This window comes from Micrasema longulum, unplaced genomic scaffold (genome assembly GCF_059751315.1).
Source record: "Micrasema longulum isolate JH-2025_06_02 unplaced genomic scaffold, ASM5975131v1 h1tg001565l, whole genome shotgun sequence".
Lineage (NCBI taxonomy): Eukaryota > Metazoa > Arthropoda > Insecta > Trichoptera > Brachycentridae > Micrasema > Micrasema longulum.
This window is the reverse complement of record NW_028278748.1, coordinates 1-24,837: the sequence shown is the minus strand read 5'-3', so window position 1 is coordinate 24,837 and position 24,837 is coordinate 1.

The window sequence follows — 24,837 nt, the reverse complement described above, 5'->3', positions numbered from 1 at the left end:
ACGGTTAAGGTGGCAACCTTACACACTGTGTGACATTTACCATTCTGCTTATATTGAACACCCATATGGCCACTTAAACAGGCGAACGATAGGTCGCAAGCCCTGTAAATGCCAAGACTTCAATATTCCCTTCAACAAAACGTTATTCATCTCTGTTGTACTACTACTACTACCATCACGTCATCGTCGTCCATTCGTTCTATATGACCAAACCATCTCAGAGACCTTTTTTTTAATCTTATCAATTTACTTGACTCAGATTTACACTCTCGCCTGATTTCGTCATTCGTAACCCTGTCATACATTGATTTCCCACGCATTCGTTTAAGAAATCGCATTTCAACCGCGTTCACTCGGCTTTCATCCTTCTTCTGCCAGTTCCATGTTTCGTTTCCATACACAAGTGTTGGGACTAAAGCTCCGTTGAGCATTACCAGTTAAGCTTCGATTGACATATTTTTCATTTCTGTTAAAATATATCAATATTAAAATACACAAATAAAAAAAATTCACTGACAAATCAAAATATTGTTAAATTAAATATTGATATTGTTGTAGACAAAGAACTAAAATTGAAAAAAAATGTAATAAACATTGAAGTTTGTCTGAGTCTTTAGTTAGTTTGTCTGATAGTTTATTGTATAATTTCAGTCCTTTATTTATTAGCCTCGATTGTCCTTGTCTCGTTTTGGAATGTTGTATGCGAAATTGTTCTGATATACTTCTATTATGTCCATGTTCACTACAATTTTTTTCAACTTTTGATATCAGTAGCTAATTTATAAATAAATTTTAAAAATTCTAGTTGAAAAAGTTCATCAGTTCAACATTTAATTGAATAGTTTGATAAGGGAAGTTACGTACTAACTTCAATATTTTATTTTTCCGTCGTTGTAGTCTTCTTTTTTTAGCTCAAATTCTCTTTATATAAGTTAACAAAAGATAAATCCCATAATCATAGCTGTAGCACCTCTTATTTCAAGTGTATTAACTACATCAATATAATTAAGTCATAGTAAAAGGATTGTTCGTAGATAAGTAACACACTTGACAATTTCAACAGCAAGGGTTAGCAGAATTGTATTCTTCATTTGCTTTGTCATAGATTTAATATATCTTTTTAACAAAAACATGTGACGACTTAAGTCCATATAAAATTAAGATTATACAGAAATATGAAAAGGGTATGAAATCCAACTGAAGGGAATACCAAATTTTTTCATCAAATTTAGTGTCCCAAAACAGGGTAACATAATTTTTTTAGGGTCTATGAAATACTGTATAGTATTTTTTTTTTCTCAAACTACCCGAACATACTTTGAGGTATGGGTTGTTGGAAGATAGCGGCGTCGTGTCGAGGATGGCAGCGGAGGAACAAATGTCAACGATGGCATCCTTAGCCCCAGTTAACAAGAGGGTTTTTTCTTATATGAGAGTTGCTTTATTATTTACCTTGCTTATAATTTTCAAGGTTTATATTTCAAAAGTGGACTTTTCTGCAATTAAATTTCTTTTAATTTATCTTAACTGTTGGGATCAGGTGGGATATACTAATTTGGGCCAATCAGAAACTTCTCAGCATTTGCTCATGTGGAGAGGAAACCACTTAAAACTCTTCAGGAGAAGCCGGCCTGTTGGTAGTAGTCAACGGGCCTTCCGTTCCACTAGAAGAGTGTTTGGCATTTTATTCTCTATTTTGGTTTATTTAACTAATTACCTGCACAATATTGACCATGTATGATACTACATCTTGTGTAAGTTCTTTATAACCTATCACCGATGGGATGTCGCATGGATCTTCACCCAAGCTTCTGCATCGCGCCTCCAGCTGTTGTCTTTGAAATCTGAAAAAGGGGCAATCCATCAACAGATGACGGACATCGTGAGGAGTTTCATCGTTGCATGGGCAGCTGTTGATCTCGGAAAGCTTGAAACGATGCAAGTAGTTCATGAACCCACCATGAAATGTAAACATCTGGGTGAGCTCGTAGCTAGAGTTCCACATTCTCCTGAAATTATAGGCATGGAAAATGGTAGGGAAAAACATTTTAGTTATACTTCCGATAGTCTCACTCAAATAACGATCGTTCCAGAGTTGAAGGGTCCTGCTTCTTATTTTCTTTTTGGCAAAGCTGAGTTCTCGATCCTTTTAGTCAGCCTTTTCGTGGCCAAAGATTCCGCAGTTTCTCCGTATCCAGCTGATGTACACGTCCTGGTGTCTGCATCGTAGCTTTTGGATATCTGTTCTAATGTCCATTACAATGAGGTTGACCGAATTTCGGTCAGCTATTTCATGGACGCCAGATTTGCAATCTGTCAGGATCGTTATTTTCTTCCAAGAGCAAGAGAGGCAACTATGGCGTCAGGTGGCAACTGGCCGTATAGCAAAAACCAAACAACAAATCTTTTAGTCCGACGTGTAGACTTAGGACTAGAAGATCTAACTTCAAGTTAATGGGACATACAGCCAGAAGAAAGAAGAAGCATAAAAAATATTTTTAAATTTCCGAGAAAACGCTTTATTGCATTGGCCACGCCCCAATACTTCACGATTTGGTTAAATTTTTACCGTCTTGTGATTATTTAGACTATCGAATGTTCCATGAATTATGACGTCTCGATAGTCAAGGACAATCTTGTCGCGTTTTTGTGGAGGCGAATTTTTTAACAATTTTATTTTTTAAATCATGAAAAAAATCATCTTTCTACAATATCCACATTGATTACTGAAATACAATTTACTTTTCTCAATCTATTTTAAATATTTTTATCGTTATTCGTAGTATGTGATATTTCTTCATTGTTCCTTTACGCTAATTTGTCATTGATTCCTTATATTTACAGTATTTGTTCATGCTTAAATAATTTGTGTTAGTTCATATTTAAGTTAAATTTCAAGAATTTCAGATTAGAAATACGTGCCGAGTTGCGGAAAGTTCAATTTATTGAAACTTCGAAAATTGGATATTATCAAAACAAAGTTGAACTACTCAACTAACTTATATCTGAAAAGTTTTAATTGAAAAGAGAAACAAACGTCTGCGACTTCATTTGTTTTTTGCTATTATGAAAGTTGAAATAAAAGCGGGAAAAATTATGGGGATGAATTCCACTAAAAAAGAAGAAAGAACAGTGTTTTGCATTTTCTGAAACAAGGAAATTTCACGACTTTTCCGGTGCCAAAAACAATGCTAATAATATGCTTAATGCGTTTTTGTTGCTAGTTTGAAAGACTAATATACTTCAAATACTTCAAACTCCAACTAAATGTAAAGAAATGCCAAATCATGAGATTTCACAGGACTAAGTTTCCAATAATGTTTAATTATTCTATTGGCAATTCTGAACTTGTATCCGTTTCCGAAATACGTGATTTAGGTGTTATTTTCGATACCAAATTATCATTTATTGGTCACATTAATAGCATTAGTAATAGATCTCTAAGAATGTTGGGTTTCATTATCAGAACCACTAAATATTTCAAAGATATTGGTGCACTTAAAATAATGTACACGTTACTTGTAAGAAGCATTTTGGAGTACAACTCTACAATCTGGGCTCCTCATTATTCTAGGCACCAATATTGTATTGAAAAGGTCCAAAATAAGTTTTTACGATTTATAAATTTTAAATTAGGTGTTAGTATTGAATTTTTAAATTATGATTTGTTACTGTTTATTTTGAAATTATTAAGACTAAGTGACAGGAGAATTATAACTGATTTATTAAATTTATATAAAATAATCCATTCCATGTTTGACACCCCTGCACTTTTATGACTAATTAGTTTTAATGTACCGAAAAGGACAACTCGGCAAACCTACCAATACTGTGGCAACAATACTTCGACATCATATGGTAAAAATGCAGTCATCAATAGACTTCACTCTCTAGGCAATAAGTACCAGGACATTGGTGACTCATTTCACATGAAATTTATTACATATAGAACGGCTCTTCTTCTTTATTTTATTGGTAATAGTTCTATTTTATTTTTTATTTTATTTTTATTTTGGAAAGCCAACAGATTACAATATTTATTAATTACAGTGTAGGTTAAATTATATATTAAGATCCAATTACAGGCCTTCTCGTAAGCTAAAAGATAAATATTACTAATAAGAAGTTAAGAATAGATATTAAATTTAGATATGTATGTACATTTTACAGTGCGGATAACATAATAATAAGTATACATACATATGCAGCGAGTATAACATTTGCGATAATTATTGAGCCTTATAAGAAGAACAACTTAATTGAAGAAAATAATAATTATAAAAATAAAATAAAAAACTCAAAAACTAAAATAAAATAAAGTGTTTATAATAATTAACCAAATATCAAACTCACATACACATGTACATGTACATATCCATACACAATCTAACTGCACAGGTAGGTATTTCGGTTAAATAAGATATTATATAAGAGAATATTAAAAAACATATTTTTTAAAAAATAAAAAATAAAAAAAATTAGTGAAACATAAATTGATTTTCAATTACTTTTCTAAAATTGTTGCATGTTATATTATTAATATCAATATGGTTAAATTTATTGTTATACAGATTGCAAGTTCTACATATATAAGAATTTTGGCAAGCATTAGTTTTATATTTAAAAATATGAAATTGGTTTTTGTTTCTGGTCTGCGCTACAGGGATCCTAAAACCAATTAGGGATAGGAGCTGTGGACAGTCAACCTGATTATTCATAATTTTGTACAGATATACAAGGTCAGCTACGTTTCTACGGGTTTTCAGTGGTTTTAGGTTAAGATGAGTGAGAAATTCATTGGTTTCATTTTCTGAAACCCTTAATTTAAATCTGCAGTATGATATAAATTTTTATTGAATAGATTCAATTCGATGAATGTATTTTTTATAATGAGGGTTCCAGGCAGGTGACGCAAATTCTAACTGACTTCTTACATATGTACAGTACAATAGTCTAATGGTTTGTATATTACTAAAGTCATTGCCTATGCGAATTAGGAAACCCAACATTTGATAAGCTTTTTTAACGATTGCATTAATGTGAGCTTCAAAAGTTAATTTAGAATCAAGTATAATTCCAAGATCGCGAATTTCGTTTACTCTAGAGAGGATATTGTTATCAATTGTGTAGTTAAAATTAGTTTTTATTTTATTTCTAGTGAAGGTCATTACATAACATTTATTAGTATTTAGTTTAAGGTGATTTAGTTTGCAGTATTCGTTTAGCCTAATAAGATCTTCTTGAAAATTAGAGCAATCTTGATGTGAATTGATTTCAGAATAAATTTTCATGTCGTCTGCAAAAAGTAAAAATTTGGCAAATTTAAAACATTTACTGATGTCATTGATGAAGATGATAAAAAGTAGCGGCCCCAAGTGCGATCCTTGGGGAACACCTGAGGGCACGCTTACGTCCTTTGAGATAAACCCGTTAATGGCCACTGATTGAAGTCTATTACTTAAGTAGGAAACGAGCCACCTGTACAGATCACCATGAATACCCAAACTCCATAGTTTAGTAAGGAGTATGTTGTGTACAACGGTGTCAAAGGCTTTGGAATAATCAGTGTAGACTACATCTATTTGAACCCTTTCGTCCATAACCTTTGAAACGTATTCTAAAAATAATGTTAGGTTGGATGTGACAGATTTAAATTTGACAAAACCGTGTTGATTTTCAATAATTATGCTCTGGACAGCATTGTATAGTTGATTGTAAATAATTTTTTCAAAAATCTTACTTATGACACACAGTTTAGATATCGGGCGGTAGTTTTTCACATCATTTTTGGAGCCAGATTTGTATATCGGGGTAATGAGGGCACGTTTCCATATGTCAGGAAATACTCCCTCACTTAGTGATGTTTTAAATATTAGTAACAGGGGTTTGGCAATTTCATGACAACACATTTTGATAAAATATGATGGAATATTGTCACTTCCTCCACTTGAGCTATTAGAGAGATTCTTAATAATATTAACAATCATATTTAGAGACATAGGAACACTAGAAATATTAACACGATCATCTTTTTGTACACTCATATTAGGTGTTTGTGGATGAGTATGATAGTTGAATGAGGATGCAAAGTATTGCGAAAGCATCTCACAGACTTCTTTAGGATTATCTGCTTTTGTGTCCCCGAATATCATCGATTGTGGTAAACCTTGATTTTTACGCTTACTTTTGACGAAATTCCAAAATAACTTTGGGTTTTGTTTAATTTTTTGTTCAGAATTATTAACAAAACTTTTGAAACAAAATTTAGTCATTCGTTTTTGTCTTGCGCGTAATATACCAAAATCAATTTTATCGAGAGGATTGTTGAATTTTTTCCATTTTTTAAACATTTTGATTTTCTCTTTGGTTAGTTTAATTAAAGCAGGGCTGTACCAAATTGGGTAAGAATTATTTTGACTACACTCTCTTGTGGGGACATTGGTGGAGATAACGTTTTTCACTTTCTCATAAAATATATGTACTGCTGTATTTGTTGGAAAGTTAGATAGTTCCCTTTCCCAGTTAATGTTACTCAGGCAATAATTTATTTTACTATAATCGGCTTTTCTGAACAATAGAATGGAACGGGATTGCCTTTGCATTGGGATATAAGGTAACTGTTCTAAATTAATATGTAATGCGTCGTGATGACGACATTCCGGGATTAAGGGCTGAGTAGGTTTAGTCATTACTAGCCTAACAGAGCTTATGGCGAGATCAAGATATTTGTTGTTACTATTCGGTATCGAGCAATATTGGGAGAGTCCGGTAAATGATAATGTATCAGAGAGTTTCAAAACATTGGTCGATTGAACACTGTTAGACAAAAACATTGTTCCATCTGTATTCTTATGCCACGAAGCTTGGGGTAGGTTAAAATCACCTAATACGAGAAATTCTTCGTTGGGTTTCATAGTTCTGAGCTCGCTTAGTTTATCGAGAAAATTGTGAATATGGGGTGTATGATTGTTTCCTGGTGGTATATAAATACAACATAAATTAATTTTAACGTTATTGTTACCTGTTAACGTCAGCCAAATGTTTTCGGTTGAGGATTCCCAGTTTTGTTGGTGGTAAACTTTAAATTCCTTCTTTGCTCCAATCATCACCCCACCCCCACGTCTAGAACTATTTCTATCGTAACGATAAACATGGTAGCGGTCATCAAATAGTTCGGAACTATGTATACTTGGAAGTATCCATGTTTCAGTTATAAATATAAAGTCATAATCATTCTAGGTAACTATTTGTTACTTTTGTTAAAAATTTGTTTTAAACTTCTTTATTAGTGTTTTTTTTTCTTTTTTCGTTTCTTTTCTTAATTAATTTATAAGTAAAAAATATTTCTCTTTAGCATTTTTTTTACATCATTATATACTTTTATACATAAACATATACTATTTACCTAAATATTAGTTTTCAATAATAATACATATATATATAAATATATATATATTTTTAATGTTGTTCAAAATTTACTTCTTAGTTATTTTTTTTAACTGGTTCAAAGTATCTCTAATACCAAATTATCTTTTTTTATCGATAATTCTATAACTGGTAATATTTTATTCTTTTATATAGTTTATATTTCTTAGACTTTCTAAATTAATAATATTGTTTTAAATGCTCTGTATTACTTATAACTATGTTTACATGTATGTGTATTTAATTGTATTTGTAACTAATATGTAAAAGGCACTAAGTGCCGTTTATTTCAAATTAAAAAAAAAAAAAAATATATATATATATATATTATACTGTTCTCTTGTAAGAAGTAATTTAGATTTTAATTCATCAATATGGTCACCCTGCTATAATGTTCATGTTTATAATATAGAAAACATTCAACATAAATTTCTAAGATATATAAACTACAAACTAAACATTCCAATACAAAATGTGAATTATGACTATTTATTAACACTGCTTAACCTAACAACACTTTCTGATAGAAGAACTATTAATGATCTCACTGTACTGAATAAAATTGTAAACTCTCTTTTTGACGCACCAAAAATACTTGAATTGATTAATTTTAGAGTACCTGCTGTCAACACTAGGAGTACTTTATTGTTTCATTGCTCCAGTACTTCTTCCAACCAACAAAACAATTCATTGATACCGAGACTGCATAGGTTAGGTAACACTTATGGAACGGCTGCAGACATTCTGTCCAATTCTTTACCATCTTATAAGTCCACAATATCAAGTTTATTTGTAGCTGCTCGTCAAACTATTATTGACAATTCAATTTCATAAATTAAAAAAAAATACTTACTTGATTATTTTTATTACCTTATGCTTGTTTTTTATTTTTTACTATTATATCGAATAGCATTGTAGTATTGGCAAATACGCATTTCATAGATACATTTTTTTTTTTCGTGATAATATATGCTTGTTTGTTTATTAATTTAACTTAAAAATGTCTTTCTTGCTTACCGTAACACTTTATTTATTGTTTGCTTTACAGAATTTATTTCATAAGCTTATATCTTTGCATTTTTTGTTTATATGCTTACTGTTTTTTCTTGCATACCTTTGTTTTTATTGTTTTTTTTTTTTACTTTGTAAAACTTTTTATCATATCCTTTTTAACTAATTTCACAATTTTTTTTCTGAATATTCTGTTTATTATTTAGTATGTTAGCATGTATTTCATTTTTATTTTTTGTAAATGCCTTTTGGGCGTTAGTGAACAAAATAAATAAATAAATAAATAAATAAATAAATAAATAAATAAATAAATAAATAAATAAATAAATAAATAAATAAATAAATAAATAAATAAATAAATAAATAAATAAATAAATAAATAAATAAATAAATAAATAAATAAATAAATAAATAAATAAATAAATAAATAAATAAATAAATAAATAAATAAATAAATAAATAAATAAATAAATAAATAAATAAATAAATAAATAAATAAATAAATAAATAAATAAATAAATAAATAAATCAAACCATTCTTATTAAAATAATAATTATATCTGTATGGTTTTATTCCACTTGTCGCGACCAACATCGTCAGACTGGTGGAAGACTAAACAACTTATACAAGTACAATCAGGGGTTATTACTTATACTTTTACTTTTATTAGCTTTTTATATATCTTGATATTTTTATGTTTTTTCATTGTTTTTTTTTTTGTATTATTTAATTTTGTACTTACTATTATTACTTGGCATATTATTAACTCCTACTTCTGATATTTCTAACAATAGTAATGACAAAGTTTCTAGAAAATATATCTTAATTATAATTTCAATTATGTTTTCATATATTTATTTATTTATTTGACAGACTTATGCAGTCCATTCTATCGATGCTTAACACAATTTCTTACAATAAATACAGGCACTAAAAAAATAAAATACAACTAAATAAAATTAAAGCTATGAAAGTACAAATTACTACCTCAAGACAAGATCCGGTCTATCTTAGTGATTTTTTTAATCTATGAAGACTTACACAAAAAAAATCCAGATCTTGTCTCGAGTTTACAATACGAAACAATCGGGACATTGGTGCATGCAAGCCATAGTTTGTGATGTGTTGATCGAGGAACAGCACATTATTATTTTGCAACCGGCGGATCGGAACATTGAATGCCACTTGTTCCAGTAACGATGGTACATCAATTAAGCCATTCGTAAATTTAACATAAATATGGAGTCAATGTTATTTTCACGTTTTTGTAGACTTGAGATTTTTAACATTGACTCCATTTCTACGTAAGTGTAGTCTCCCCTCTTGAGGCCAATCGTCCATGCTCCTTTTCTTAGCAAACGATGTTGCACCGATTCGGTATGATTTATCCGGCCTTCATAGAAGAAAGACCAGATCACAGATGCATATTCTAAAAAAGGACGAACAAGTGAGCGATATAGTGTTTAACCGTGAACATATTAGTAACGTCACTAGATGTCCTGCTAACAAAACCCAAGAGTTTTAGTGACTTGTTAATCATAGTATCAATATGTTTATTAAAGGTAAGTTTACAGTTCATGATAAATTCAAAGTCCTTAATAGACTTGACTACATCTAAATTAATATTTTCTATTTTGTAATCAAAGGAGATAGGTTTTTTTTATTCTATAAAAAGACATTATTTTACATGTCTTCTTTTTCAGATGATTTCAATGTTACTTTTGATTTTTTTATTTTTTAATGCTACTATATTTTACTATTATTTGGTTGATTTTAATAAAACCATTATTTTGTATATTTGATAATGTGTGAATCTAAATTTGTATAACTTATATTTTAAAAATTATTTCTGATAAATTTTTTTGCAATGTATTATTTGAAATTTTATTATATATTACTTTTACTTTTTTTTTAGATTGTTATTCTATTGCATCACATGTCATTAAAATTTAATCTAATAAATTTTACTATGTATTTTTACCGTTAATCATTATGGCTTGACACGGGCATGGCCTAAAAACCCTTAATAAGTTCAGTAATATTTTAACTATAGTAATTTTGAGTTAATAAATTATCAATCAATTGGAAATTGGATACAAAAAATGTTTTCTTGCGCGCGGTAAAAATTAAAGAATTAAAGTGTATCTCAAAGTTTCTTGTGAATGTACTAAAAAAAAAGAAAATATTTTTATACTAACGCACTACTTTAAACGACGTCACTGGTTCATATGAACCAATCAATAATATAGGAGCTGTGAAAGATATCCGGTTTGCTAACCGTAAACAAACTAATCGGAAAAACTGACACAGAAGAACCTCTGACGTCACACGCCGAGTTATTTCAGAAATATAAAACTTTGAAAAATTAAACCGCTGATAATACGATATATAAAAATTATAAAAGAAAATTTTAGCTTAGTTTATAAATAGTCCTTTAAAAAAAAGACACTAAACTGCAGTTTTGTTCGAATGTTTTTAATAAAAACAGATGTAAAATATATGATTCAATAAACTTAATAAAAGAATATATTTTACATCCGTTGTTATTATATTAATACAAACAAAAATTACATTTTTACAATTTCTATTAATTTGTATTTAAATTTTCTTTAGTTTAAACTCTTTTATTCTTTTAATTTTATAAAATTGTGATTTAAACCCCCTTCTTGCACTTGTATATAATACTTTTTAGTCTCCCGAAATTTGTTTAGTCTCCCACCAGTCTGACGATGTCGGTCTGGACAAAACCCGGTCACTGGTGAAAAATATTAATATAAGTGAACTTATATTCAATTACTATAATTTAAAAGCATTTCAACCAATAAATTTCAGTAAAATAACTGAATCTATTTACCATTCTGTGTTGTTTTGAACGTTAAAACACTTATATTTCTTAAATGCAAAATATTTATTTATCTTATCTATATTAGCGGGTTAATTGCCAAACATCAATTTCCTCCAGCCAAAAAATAAAATAAAAGGGATTAAATTTATAATATTTTTTAATCGGGTCGTGGTCCCGTGGCTAGTGTTGTGAACGCCAGAATTAGAAGTCCTAAGATCGAACCCCACTGTACTCTATTCTGGTTTCTATTTTCTAATGGTGAGTTACTTACAACTTTTTGAAAATGACCCCAAAATAGAAATATTGAAGTTAATCATGTTTTATACTTTTTGGCACCTTTAAACATTAAACATTAATCATCAGATTTTTTGTGATTTTGTTTTTTTTTAAGTGGTAGCTTTATTGTATTCCTATTTCTCTAGTTTTGTACATTTCCATTTAATACAACTTTACTTGTATTTTATTAATATTTTGTGATTATTAAACGAATTTATTGAAATAGTGAAATTAATTTATTTTAAGAAACCTTTGAACTAACCCTTATATTTACAATCAATGAAATAATGGTATATTTTTATTTTAACCTCTCCTTTACTCAATAATTAAGCTTATCGTGTATGTCATAAGAATTTTTTATGTACAATGTTTTTTATTTTAGATTATTCCTTAATTAAGTCCTTTAAAACGGGAATTGCTGTATATACATTTTGTATTCAAACTCAAAAATATCTCATAAGTCTGTATACAAATAGCTATACATACACTTTTCATATATATTTTCTTTAATATCCGTTTATTGTGACAAACAAAAAGATTCGTTTATGCACAGAAATTGGCAGTCTCACTGAAAAATCACAGAATTTATTTCAAAACACATGAAATAAGTAAAACAAATTTTAATTTATTCGAAAATAATGCAAATTGCAACAATTTCACCATAGAATTAAGAATAGTCCAGAAACCACAGACGCATATCAAACAGAAGGCGACTAAACTACTCATAAATAAGAAGGTTTACGTTTTGACCCATTAGTTTCTTTGTAGACGTCGCTCAGTACGCAACTCCTGATTTGAATTCAACTATGCCGTGTTGTGTTCTTTTAAAGTGTAAAAATACTGCTAGGATCTTAAAGAAACAGGATGCAATTACATTTTATGTGTAATTAGCAAGTTAATGTGTATGTAACAAATGCTTTACTTAAAAATTGAATTATATTTCTATCTGTCAGATTGTCGAAGAAAAAAATGAACATTTTATTAGTGTTGCCAGGGTAATATTTTTTTTTACCGATTTTGCTCATCTAATAAAAGAACCAATGAAAATTGGATCTCGGATTAAACAACTCTATCGTAGACATTTGACCAACATAATCTCTAAAACATCAAATATTATTTAATATGATATAAAAATATCCTATTTATGTAAAATAAAATTTGTTTGAATTTTTTAAAGTTTCAAGTTCATTAATTCAATTACTCCTATTAAATGACTCTTTACTTATCTACTCTGTTGTGCCAATCAATATTTCCGCGTGCACAATAAAACTTTAGAGAAATTACCAGATAGCTTTTTTTACCTTACATTTGTGTTATAAGTATATTTTTTCGCATCGTGCAACATTAAGCTGCGGCATCACGAATGCGCGCGGCGAAAGTGAGGCATAGTGGGGGAATTATTAGACACAGTCCGATGTGTTTAAATATTATTCTACGCTCCTTCTAGACTATTCTTAATTCTATGTATTTCACCCTTCCATATTATTTGATTTACCAAAATACTCAAACCAGCGTTAAGTTCTAATATGTCAATATTCAAATTGACAGTTAAGCTAGGGTTTCCTAGGACAGCGGTGCCCGTATTTTAACGGCCGTAGTGAACAGTGATGCGGTTGACAGCCGTCGTAACGGTGACTAGAGAGTAGTTTCCTATAAAAATGGTGTTTATAACACCGTTAAAAAATAAAACCACTCTCTATTCACCGCTACGACGGCTGCCTACCGCATCACCGTTCACTACGGCCGTTAAGATACGGGCACCGCTGTCCTAGGAAACCCTAGCTTTACGGGCTACGCGTCATCAATACGTTGTGTGTTTGTGTGAAAATTATAACTATATTATTGTTCTTCTTTATCGCTTTCCCACATTTCATATCTAGTTCGTGTTAATAATTATCATAGATTTTGAAATTCTCTCTTAAAACGGACACAAACGCTTTAAGGGTTAAGGCGGTGTGTGCTTTAAATTTTAAAATTCTCGCTTAAAATCGCAAAATTTCATACATTATGCATCCGTCCTTAATATAACTAACTCGTGGCTGTGTGGGTAACGTATTGGAGTTTGGCCAAAAAGCATAGAATCGACTTCGTTTTAGCCCTAAGTGGGTACCAACCCAAATTTATCCAGACTTATGAAATATCCAACAGTCGTGAACAGAATCCTTACACCAACTAAAAATGTATGAGAAATATTATAAATATTAGATTTTATTGCCAATGGCGTAAGGTGAATTATATTTAACTTTCTGATTTATCTGAAAACTTAAATATTCTTAACTTATTAATCTCATGTTGTTAATGTTATTTTAATCGTCTTTGCAATCATCCTGTAGTCTTATCCGATTTGTGTCCGGGAGGATGAAAAATACAGTTATGTTTGTGAAATATTATTTCTATCTCAATTAGAAAGAAAAAGAACAAATTATTTTATAAAAGGTGCTAAAAATATAATATGATTTAGAAAAAATATTGATGAAAAAAAAACGAAATTTAAACTTAACGTTAAGTCAACAATATTTTGAGTTTGTCCCAATGTTTGTAGACGAGGACTGGATTCAACTCCCTGAGCAGCTGTTAATATTAACATATTACAACAGAGATATAGAACATTTTAGAGAAGGTTATATAAAAGTCTAGGCAGCTACAAGGCTTATGACTTGTCATTGGCTGGTTTAAGTGGCCACTTTACACACGGTGTAACATTCAACATTCTGCCCATATTTGAACATCTATATTCCTTCGATTATTTCATCTGTTGATGTTTGTGAAATTAAAGAGCTAAAACCTTTATTTACGCAGGTGAGATTCATATAATTAAATTATTTCACCTACATACTAGGTAACGCCTAAAAAATTAAAACCAAAAAAAATCAGGTGTTCAAATATAGGCAGAATGGTAATATAGAAGTCTAGGCATCTACAGGGCATACATTTCAAAATATTGTTGATAAATTACCTGGTCCATGAAGAAGTATAGAAATTGAAAAAAAAATATTTTCAGGCGTTGCCTAGTATGTAGGTGAAATAATTCAATTAGATGAATCTCACCCGCATAAATAAAGGTTTCAGCTCTTTAACTTCACAAACATCAACAGATGAAAGAATTGAAGGAATATAGATGTTCAAATATAGGCAGAATGGTGAATGTTACAAAGTGTGTAAAGTGGCCGCTTAAACCGGCCAATGACAGTTCATAAGCCCCGTAGCTGCCTAGAGTATCGCACGCAACTACACTGGCTCAATATCAGGCATAGAATAAACATTCACATTCTATCACTTCTTCACAATATTTTAAATAATCCCACTTCGCCTGTTTATTTGAGAGAGCTCATCCAACCTCTTTAACAACACGGACTATCTCTTCGTTCTAGTAACGAGAGAACCCTTTTAATACCCTGTCGTCGCACTAATTTTCTTGCCTCCTCTTTCACTGTAGTAGCCGCTCGATTGTGGAATAATCTACGCCCCTTCTTTATTTATATTTAAGTCAAGATCAAAATGTCACTATCAAAATATTTAAATTGTTCCTTTATCCTTCTTCTTTCGTTCCCATCCCCTCTCCTCTCTTCGTAGTATAGTGTATTTATTTTTTATATATATTTATTTTTGTTAATCTTTGCTTTTTATTTTTGTATAAAATTGTAAGATTCAATATGTCCATGTATTTATAACTTTATCAAACTGAACGGTTTGGGTAGGTAGGAAGAAATTCCATTAAGGTAATATACCCGCCCGTATATGTATTTATATTGTATATGTATATAAAGTGTAAAATAAATAAATAGACTTTTTTATCACCTTCTCTAAAAAGTTCTTCATCCCAGTTGTAATATGTTAATACTAACATTTAGTGTTTGAAAATTCATAAATCATAGATATATATGTACATATATATGTCCATAAATGTGTTTATATGAATGCAATGTTTTTTTTTTAAATGAGAGTTGCTTTATTTTTTGCGTTGCATATTGTGTACAAGGCTCAATATTTTTTTTTATTTTTATTTTATTGAAATAAACGGCTCTTAGTGCCTTTTACATATTAGTTACAAATACAATTAAATATACGTACATGTAAGCTTAATTTAAGTAATACAGAGCATTTAAAACAATATTGTTAATTTAGAAAGTCTAAGAAATATAAACTAAATAAAATAATAAAATATTACCAGTTATAGAATTATCGATAAAAAAAGGTAATTTTGTATTCGAAATACTTTGAACCAGTTAAAAAAATAACAATGAAGACAATTTTGAATAACATTTAAAAAAATATATAAATATGTATTATTATTGAAAACTAGTATTTAGGTAAATAGCATATGTTTATGTAGAAAAATATACAATGATGTAAAAAAATGATAAAGAGAAATATTTTTTACTTATAAATTAATTAAGAAAAGAAACGAAAAAAGAAGAAAAAAACACTAATATGCTGCAAACGGTATGTTTTCTCTAACTACTCTGACTATAGTGTGAGGATTTGGTGGGATAATCGGCTGTGGCCTTGTTAAGGAACTTCTCCGCATTTGCTTTAAGACGAGAAAACCACAGAAATCTGATTCAGGAGAAGTCGGACCATTGACTGACATCAACAGACCTTTCGTTTTACTTTGACAGTGTTTGGGATGTAGTGTCGTTATTTTTATTTACTTCAACAATTACTTCAGGAAAGGAACTCTAACAACTTCAAACTATATCAATAAATGTACAAAAACTAACCATTTGGACAAAGAAGATAATGGCAAGTGATAAGCTTTGTAAAATCTAGACTTCCATATTTCCTTCTCAACATGTTTTCCCTCTCTATTACAATAAATTTAGATCTAAATAACTCCCTAGGGAGGAAATTCAGCCTATCTACAAACATTTGGACATACTTAAACAATGTTAAGATAATATTATCAGATTGTCGTTTGGGCGTTAAAGCTTTAACTGATACTTGGTCGGTAAATCCATTAATTGTAGATATTCAGAGTAAAATTAAGCATCTTAAAATCAGAGGGATGATTATTCAAATATACTGGATAAGAGGATACGCTTATATCGTAGGAAATGAGAGAGCGGATGAACGAGCAAGAACCGCAACTTGTAAAAGAACGGCAATTTTTTTTTTAGAATTTCCCCTTTGCTTTGCTAAACGCTGTATAAAACAAAACTCGCAGCGGCGTTGGGAGGATCATTACCGCGCTTCTTCTACAGGTAAAATCACTCAAATATTTTTCCCAACGTTGGCTGATGCAGCAAACTTCCGTCGTCATCACTAAAGTACTTTTGAAACGACTGAATTTTTAACCGGACACGGAGCTTTGAGAAGTCAACTTTATAGGTTTAAAATAAGGAATAATGACTATTGTCCATGCGATAATATTTATTTACAAAGTATCAAACATCTGTTATTTCAGTGCCCATTTTCTAGTTTAGATCGCCATAATCTTGAAGCAGAATGCAGGAAAGATAAAATATCCAGATATTCACACTGACATTAAAAGTAATTATCACGCGCCATTGTTCTTTGCAACAATGGTGATTGGACTCATTAAGGTAGTAAACTAAAATCAGTGATCAAACATCCTATTTTCAAACAAACAAAAACGATTTTTTCCGAGTACCTTAGCCTTGTGCATGACACGTAAGGCTACTAAATACAGGGGTCCAAATATATATATTTAAAAAAAACACGGACAAGAAAATAAACTTGCCGCTTTTGAATTTCAGTCGGTGCGGGCGTAAAACAAATATTGTGTATTTAAATATACACCAAGGTCAAAAGGACTGAGGATGATTGTAATCATTGAGTACGTGATATGCCTCAGTGGTCTGGTCTCCATTCTATGTCAATCGCATAAATCACATTGAATCAGTCCAACATCGCTTGCTTCGAAAAATAGCGTGGATGCTTGGACTAGAGAGAGATAATTATTCTTATGATGAAATAGAGTCAATGTTAAATATTTCTAGTCTACAAAAACGTAGAACTAATATTGACTCCATATATATGTTCGGCATACTAAATGGTATAATCGATGTTCCATCATTACTGGGACAAGTAAAATTCAATATTCCGACTCGTAGATTGAGAAACAATGAAGTACTGTTCATCGATCAGCATAGAACAAACTATGGCCTAAATTCTCCAATGACCCGCCTTTGTCGTATTGTTAACTCAAGACCGGATCTGGACTTTTTTGGTTTAAGTTTACAACGATTTAAACGAGCACTAAATAAATAGTCCAAATCTTGTCTCGATGTCCCTTATGTTTGTCAATGCTTCTTTCTTTTTTTCTTTAAATGTTTTAAACTTTTCTTTTATTGTAATATTTAAACCTTATAAATTGTATACATGGACAATATCCGTTAATAAATAAATAAATAAATAAACATGAAACTATATTGATTTGTTTCACGTTTCAGTAGCCATTTGAAAGAAAAATATAACCTATACCTCAAAGTCTTGACTCTTTTCCTCATCAAACGAAAAAACAACTATAGACTCTGGATTGCAAATATATAGCCATTTATATTTATCGACGCTTGTTGATAATTTATTTAACTTATTTTTAAGGTTGAATGTAGTATGCGTATGACCGCCACCTTATCTAGTATGCCAAAAATAATAAAACTATAACTGTAAAAACGATGGGATATTTTCACAAATCTTTATATATTATATATAAATATAAATTAATCGGCGTTATTAGTCTCGCAAAAACTTAAAAATGGCTTGACCGATTTACGTGCAGTTTTTGCAAAATTTTCTAATTTACATCCTCAAGGTTCACAAATAATAACATCTTCAATATGATGACTGGAAAAAAGTTAGAAGCATATTTGTGTTTTTCATCGATTTTCCGGGGTTGCATTTAACTAAAATGCATATTTTGAAAAATTTTGAGAATGTTTTTTTTTTATTAATTATAAAAGTTTGTTTTTTAACGTTTACACACAACAATTATGTTTAATGCATACTAAATTGATTAGTTTTTGTAAAATTTTCTGATTTCTACATATAAATGGATTTTTAGTAAAGTTTAAATAATTTTAACTGACATTTGATGCGTTTTTAAAAAACAGATTCTTGCACAAAATGCACCACTGTTGGTAAGTAGAGCAATGTTTGACATTTGCATAAAGAACTTTAAATTAGAAAATTTATTATTTACAGTTTTGGAATTTAACCATTAACAAGTACCTAGGTACCTACAGATTTAAATTTAATATTTGAAAATTAATTATTTTAACTTCTGAAATTCTATCATTATTAAGTGCCTAGGAACCTACTTATCAATGAAAAGTTACACCATCTTTTTTACGTTTATCCGAACGGTACCGTGTGAAAAAACTCCCTCGTGTCGCCATGTGGTAAACTGATGTTACCTTACCTTGGATAACCGAGCCCCTATTTCAATGGGAAGTTAACCGCGTTATAATCGACTCTCTATAAAGAAAAATCTATATTTGTGTACAAAAACGAATATATTTGCATGAAAATTTAAAGTATCTTCATTGGTAACCTATAATTGAACATGTTTAAAATACAGAAATGTATTTATATTCTGTTTTTCAAACAGAAAACTTATTTTTACTGTGTAGATAAAATTTAAGATTACTTCCCTTTGTAATCGGAGCCCTGAGGTTAGGAAATGATCATCTGATAATCACAGTCTCATTTTATTTTATTAAAATTATAATTGTTTCTTACTTAATGATCTAATTAGAAACCTCATTTTTCTCTAAAATTAATGTTTTATTTATTTGTCTCAGGGTACTTGATATTTTATCATTTTCGAAGATCCTAGTAGAAACATTTAAATTATAAAAATATTAATATGCTTTAACGTTTTTTTTTGTGTTAAAGTTTACTCATATGGGAAATTCATGGTTATATTTTCAGTAGTTATGGAGATATTCAAATAATTGCAATTTGCAATGCCGCGCTGATTTCATCACAGATAGAGGCGGGTTAACATGTATTTTCCATTGACGGCTACAAAAATAAGAGATTAAAATAGCAAACAGAATTTTGCATTTTTTTTTAGTTCGCTTTATCGATAAATATCGGTATATCGTTTACCGTCTCATTGTAATGCTGGTGTAGTATAGAGTACCAATACTTCTAGTGGATTTTAGTAATTTAATAGTCAAGAGTACAATTCTATTTCCAATTGTTGAATCTCTTGAAATGAGAAGTTTTGCAATTTTAAATTTGAAAATTTTAATTTGCCTTTCATTAAAATTTCACGGTAGTATTAATATTTTATATTGAAATCATTATTAAAGATTTCCTTTCTCATATCAAAGGCTTTTATAGTGTCTTTGTTATTCCAAGTTTTCGAATACTAAGAACTAAAAATACTTTTTCTAATTAAGACGAAGAATCTTTTTTGAGAACAGAATTTGAAAATCTAGATATTAAGAGGCAATGCGATGGAAAAAATATTCGATAAATAGGTATTTGAACATTTTACTGTCACTCCCACAGATGCCTCCCAAAAGCCTCACTGATGCCTCCCTGATATTCTGCACAACTGTAAGTCGGACTGATTATGCCTAGCTAAAATCGACGAAATCAAGGTTTCGTTGTCCCGTTTTCCACACCCCCGAAACTTCATCATTTTTTTTAAAGGGTATCAGAATAAGTGTGTGAAATAAAACCGAGACGTTTTTGTCTTCTCTATTTATAATAATTTATTTATAAAATAAATATTCACTCGATAAAACTGCAGTTTCTATAAAACGCTCTAAAGAGCGGTGCTGGCATCTAGCGGCCATAATGTAGCAGGTTTATGTTTTTTTTAATTTTTTTAATTATTTTTTTTTCATAAGCATTTTTAAAAACATAAACTCAAATCCTGCCAAACTGCAAAACCGTTTTTTTGCAAGGATTTCTCTCTTTAAATATTTTAGTAACACAATATAATGTATACATAGAAAATCTTGTATATAAAGTAGATCAAGTATTTTTGTGATACCGACATACATATATATATATAAAAATAGTAAAACAAACAATACTTTGACTTTATTAAACACTGTTTAAAACTGAATTGACGCATAGAGCGTAGAGAGCATTTATTGTAAGCAGAACGTCAAACAGCGGTGCCGTCATTTAAAAGACGATCATCATAGCTGTCCAAACTGTTTTAGAATCAGTTTAAATCAACCACATATAAAGCAAAGTACAGACGCAAAGAAAAAAATATCTTAAATTAACCACTCTTCAGAGGGAAGAAAAAATTCAAAATCTCACATTAAAACTAGATAATCTTATAATGTACATGAATTTATTTTTTTCCTGAGTAATTCATTATTAATTTGCGTGTTATAAATTAGTTTACTTTATGCAAAAAACTAACTTTGAAAGCTCTGAAAAGTAATTGATTGATAAAACTTAAACTGATGTTATCAACTAAAGCTTTAAATATTTCCTTATTTCTATAATCCCAATCCGATTAAGGCTTAAACGAGAATAACGAGAAAATTTATTTGCTAGTAGTGAATCAAACGAAATTGTAAAATAAATTTATCTGTCATAAAGTGAATAAGATACATGTGCATTCCAACAAAGGCAAATAAATTAAGGTTAAAATTTAAACGTTTATATAATTGACAAAATACTTTGAAAAACTCAAAAGAGTTGATTAAAATGAAATTAAAAAATATTTTAAAAATATTAGTTAATTATTTTAGTTTGCATTCAGTCTAATTATATTAAGGTGGAGGGGTAAAATTGAATAAAAGAATATCAGATCACATACTACAAATATCAATAAAAATATATGAAATGATTTTAAAATAATTAATTGTATTTTCAAAATCAATATGGATATTGTGGAGAAATGTTTTCACACATAAATGTAAAAAAAAAATTAAGAAAAAGACGTTACTAGAAAAACGCAACATGTTTGGCCTTGGTAGTTGTGACGTCAAGATTTGTGACAACGTTCCAAACAAATTTAAGTGGGCGGGAACATTTTTTTGAAGTAATGCATTTGCTACATACACATGCATTTGTTACTTACACATAAAATGTGATCCTGTTTCTCTAAGATCTCAGCAGTATTTCTACACTTTAAAACGACACAACTCGGCATTTCTGGAGTATTCTTAATTTTATGAATATAAGTATGGATAATATAAGTTTTAACTCGCATGTGCACATTTCCATATTAAAAACATTTATGACCTATCAAAAATTATCTAGACTAATTGTTTTACTAAAATTATAATAGTACGTAAATTTAAATAATATTAATTAACAAATACTTCTCTGAATCACCTAAACGAAAAAAATACTATACATTAAAATGACTTTTTTTTGTATTTTTAATAAATTGGTATTCTTTTTTTACAGATGTTTTGAGTGGGCGCATGAATATTGTAATGGTACAAAATTCACTGTTGGTTACACCTTTGATGAAAACTTTGGTATGTTTATGTATGCGAAAAAATTTAAACAAAATATACATTTCTATAAATATCGTACATTTATTTGGCCAAGAAAAAAACAAAACTTAAAAAAAAGTTACTTTCTTCCGCATTCTGTTTTTATGAAGCGCCTAAAACATTTTTTATTTTAATATTTGTAACATTTATCAAAAATATTGTGCGTACAAAAATTCAAACATCCTTAAAAATAATGCTGATTAAACCTTCAGTTGTTCAAAAACGAAAATGCAAGAACAAGAGCTAATACATAAATAAAATGTTATTTTAATATTTTTTTATGGCAAAAACTAATCAGACGTAGAATTCAGGGGAAAAGGGCTTCCTGTTATTTGAATTTTGGGCGTTTTGATGTAAAATTAGGCACCTGATTCTTCTTTTAAGAAACACAAAGAAAGAAAATTGAGTTGAAAGTGTAAAAGCACCCGCCTACCTAAATATGTGCTCCGCGTTCGGAGTATAATGAAGAAAGATATGATGTTTCCACATTTACTAACAAAAAGTTGGTCATCTGTTATTACAAAGGTTTTAAACAGAAAGAAGCTGATGTCTAAACGTTTAAAATATTTTGTAAAAGCATTCTTGTTCCTACGCCGTAATAAGATATAAGATAGAAATTAAATTGATGAAACATTATAAATTTTATATTCGAAGCACAAACTTTGTGGTTATTCATTATGATAAAATAAATAAAACAAACTTTTTATTTTATTTAAACTTCCACTTATTTATTTGACCAATTAGCGCTACACCCTCTAATGGGCATATTTTGACTGGTGAATTTTATACAGTGTAAGAATAATTTATATAAAACTATATATCATCGTAAGTGTAGGTACATTTAAAAATAAATTGAATTGTATATTATGAATTATGTTTTGTATATTTTTTAACTTTTTTTTAAATGTACCTACACTTAAGATAATATTTAGTTTTATATAAATTATCCTTACACTGTATATTCTTCACCAGTCTGAAGAAGCCCATCAGAAGGTGAAAGCGCAAATTGGTCAAATAAATAAGTGGAAATGTATTAAGCATTTTTAAATTAATAACTTATATGTAAATATAAGTTTTTATTATTATTTTTAATTATCGAGGTTTCTTATAGTTTTTCTAATGCAGATTGAATCGCAATCATTACAATTTAATTGGTATATCTCAGATTTATTATATTTATGGACTTTGTCTTTGTGATTTTTTAACAATGTTGCTATATTATTAGTTGTGCTAAAATAAATATTCTAATTTTAGAGTTAAAAAAACACTTAAGGTGCTTAAATAATAATCATTTTTCTGAATTCGCAAACCATCTGATAGAAAATAATCATAACTTCAATAAAGACAACGGATTAAAAGTACTTCATGTTGAAAATACAACATTAAAATTAGACAACTAAGAAATTAATAATTAAATTTTATTAATAAAAAAATAATTAATAACCAAATAAATAATATTTCTTTTAGTCCCCTCCTGTCTAGCTTTTTACCACCCTTGTAAGGAAAAAGAAAATTGATTTATTAGCTCCACGTGTAGTATTTAGTAAATATGACAAAAATAATATAGGAAAGAATTCATTAGTTACGTAAACCTTGACAAAGAAGCTTGCTTGCTTTGAAACTGGTCGGTGGAAAAAAATAATAAAAAATCAGTGGTTAAAAACAAACTTATTTATTTATTTTATTAACGATATAACATTATTTATTAATCATCATAATCATATCCATATCTGCACTTAATAGTGAATAGACCAGATATACATTCACCAAATTCGAATCATCTGTCATGTTAATAATTCACTTACCGTGGTGAGCGCGTTCCGGTGCTTTGTCGTTAATACGCAACACAAAAATGAGGGATTTAATATCAATTTGTAACATTCATGGGCAATTTCTTCAATTATTTATATTTTATGTCAAAAGTGATAATATTTCAAATATAATATAATAATATGAAAAATAAATTCGCTAACGCTTGTAGCAAGAGCAAATGGACCACACTTAGTGGAGTTTCGAGAACAGCTGAGAGCAACTGAAGTTTTGCAACTAATTTACATTGACTAAAAAATGTACATAAATGATATCTTGGTTGGGGATTTGAAATATGATATGAATTCACATATGTAAACATTTTTTACTACCAAATTTAGTTAGAGTTTAATTTGTCGAAATTAGAACTTTAAATACATGCCGATTTCACTGCGACATCGTTGTCAAATGACGAGAGTTTGAAAATCCATTAGGATTTGTTTAATGTGAGTGAAACAGAGAAAAGGGGTTAGAAATGGTTAAGAATAAGGGGTTTATGGGTTAGGATTAAGATTAGAAACCATTTGAATTGAAGGGGAAGCATGGAGGATGAAAGTATTTTCACTTAATTATTCATAGATTACTTGGATCACATATTAAAATACGTCATTTAAATGTAAATTTTTATTATAATTTAAGTTATTGAGTTGTTATTTGAATTTCATTCATAAATTGAAAAGGGAATATGCGTATTTTGATAAAAAATATTTTTCATGATTATTAACATTTCACAACAGAGATGAAGAACATTTAAGAGAAGGTAATATAGAAGTCTAGGCATCTACAGGGCTTGTGACCTGTCAATGGCTGGTTTAAGTGGCCACTTTACACACTGTGTAACATTCACCATTCTGCCTATATTTGAACATCTATATTCCTTCAATTCTTTCATCTGTTGATGTTTGTGAAGTTAAAGAGCTGAAACCTTTATTTATGCGGGTAAGATTCATCTAATTGAATTATTTCACCTACATACTAGGCAACGCCTGAAAATATTATTTTTTCAATTTCTATACTTCTTCATA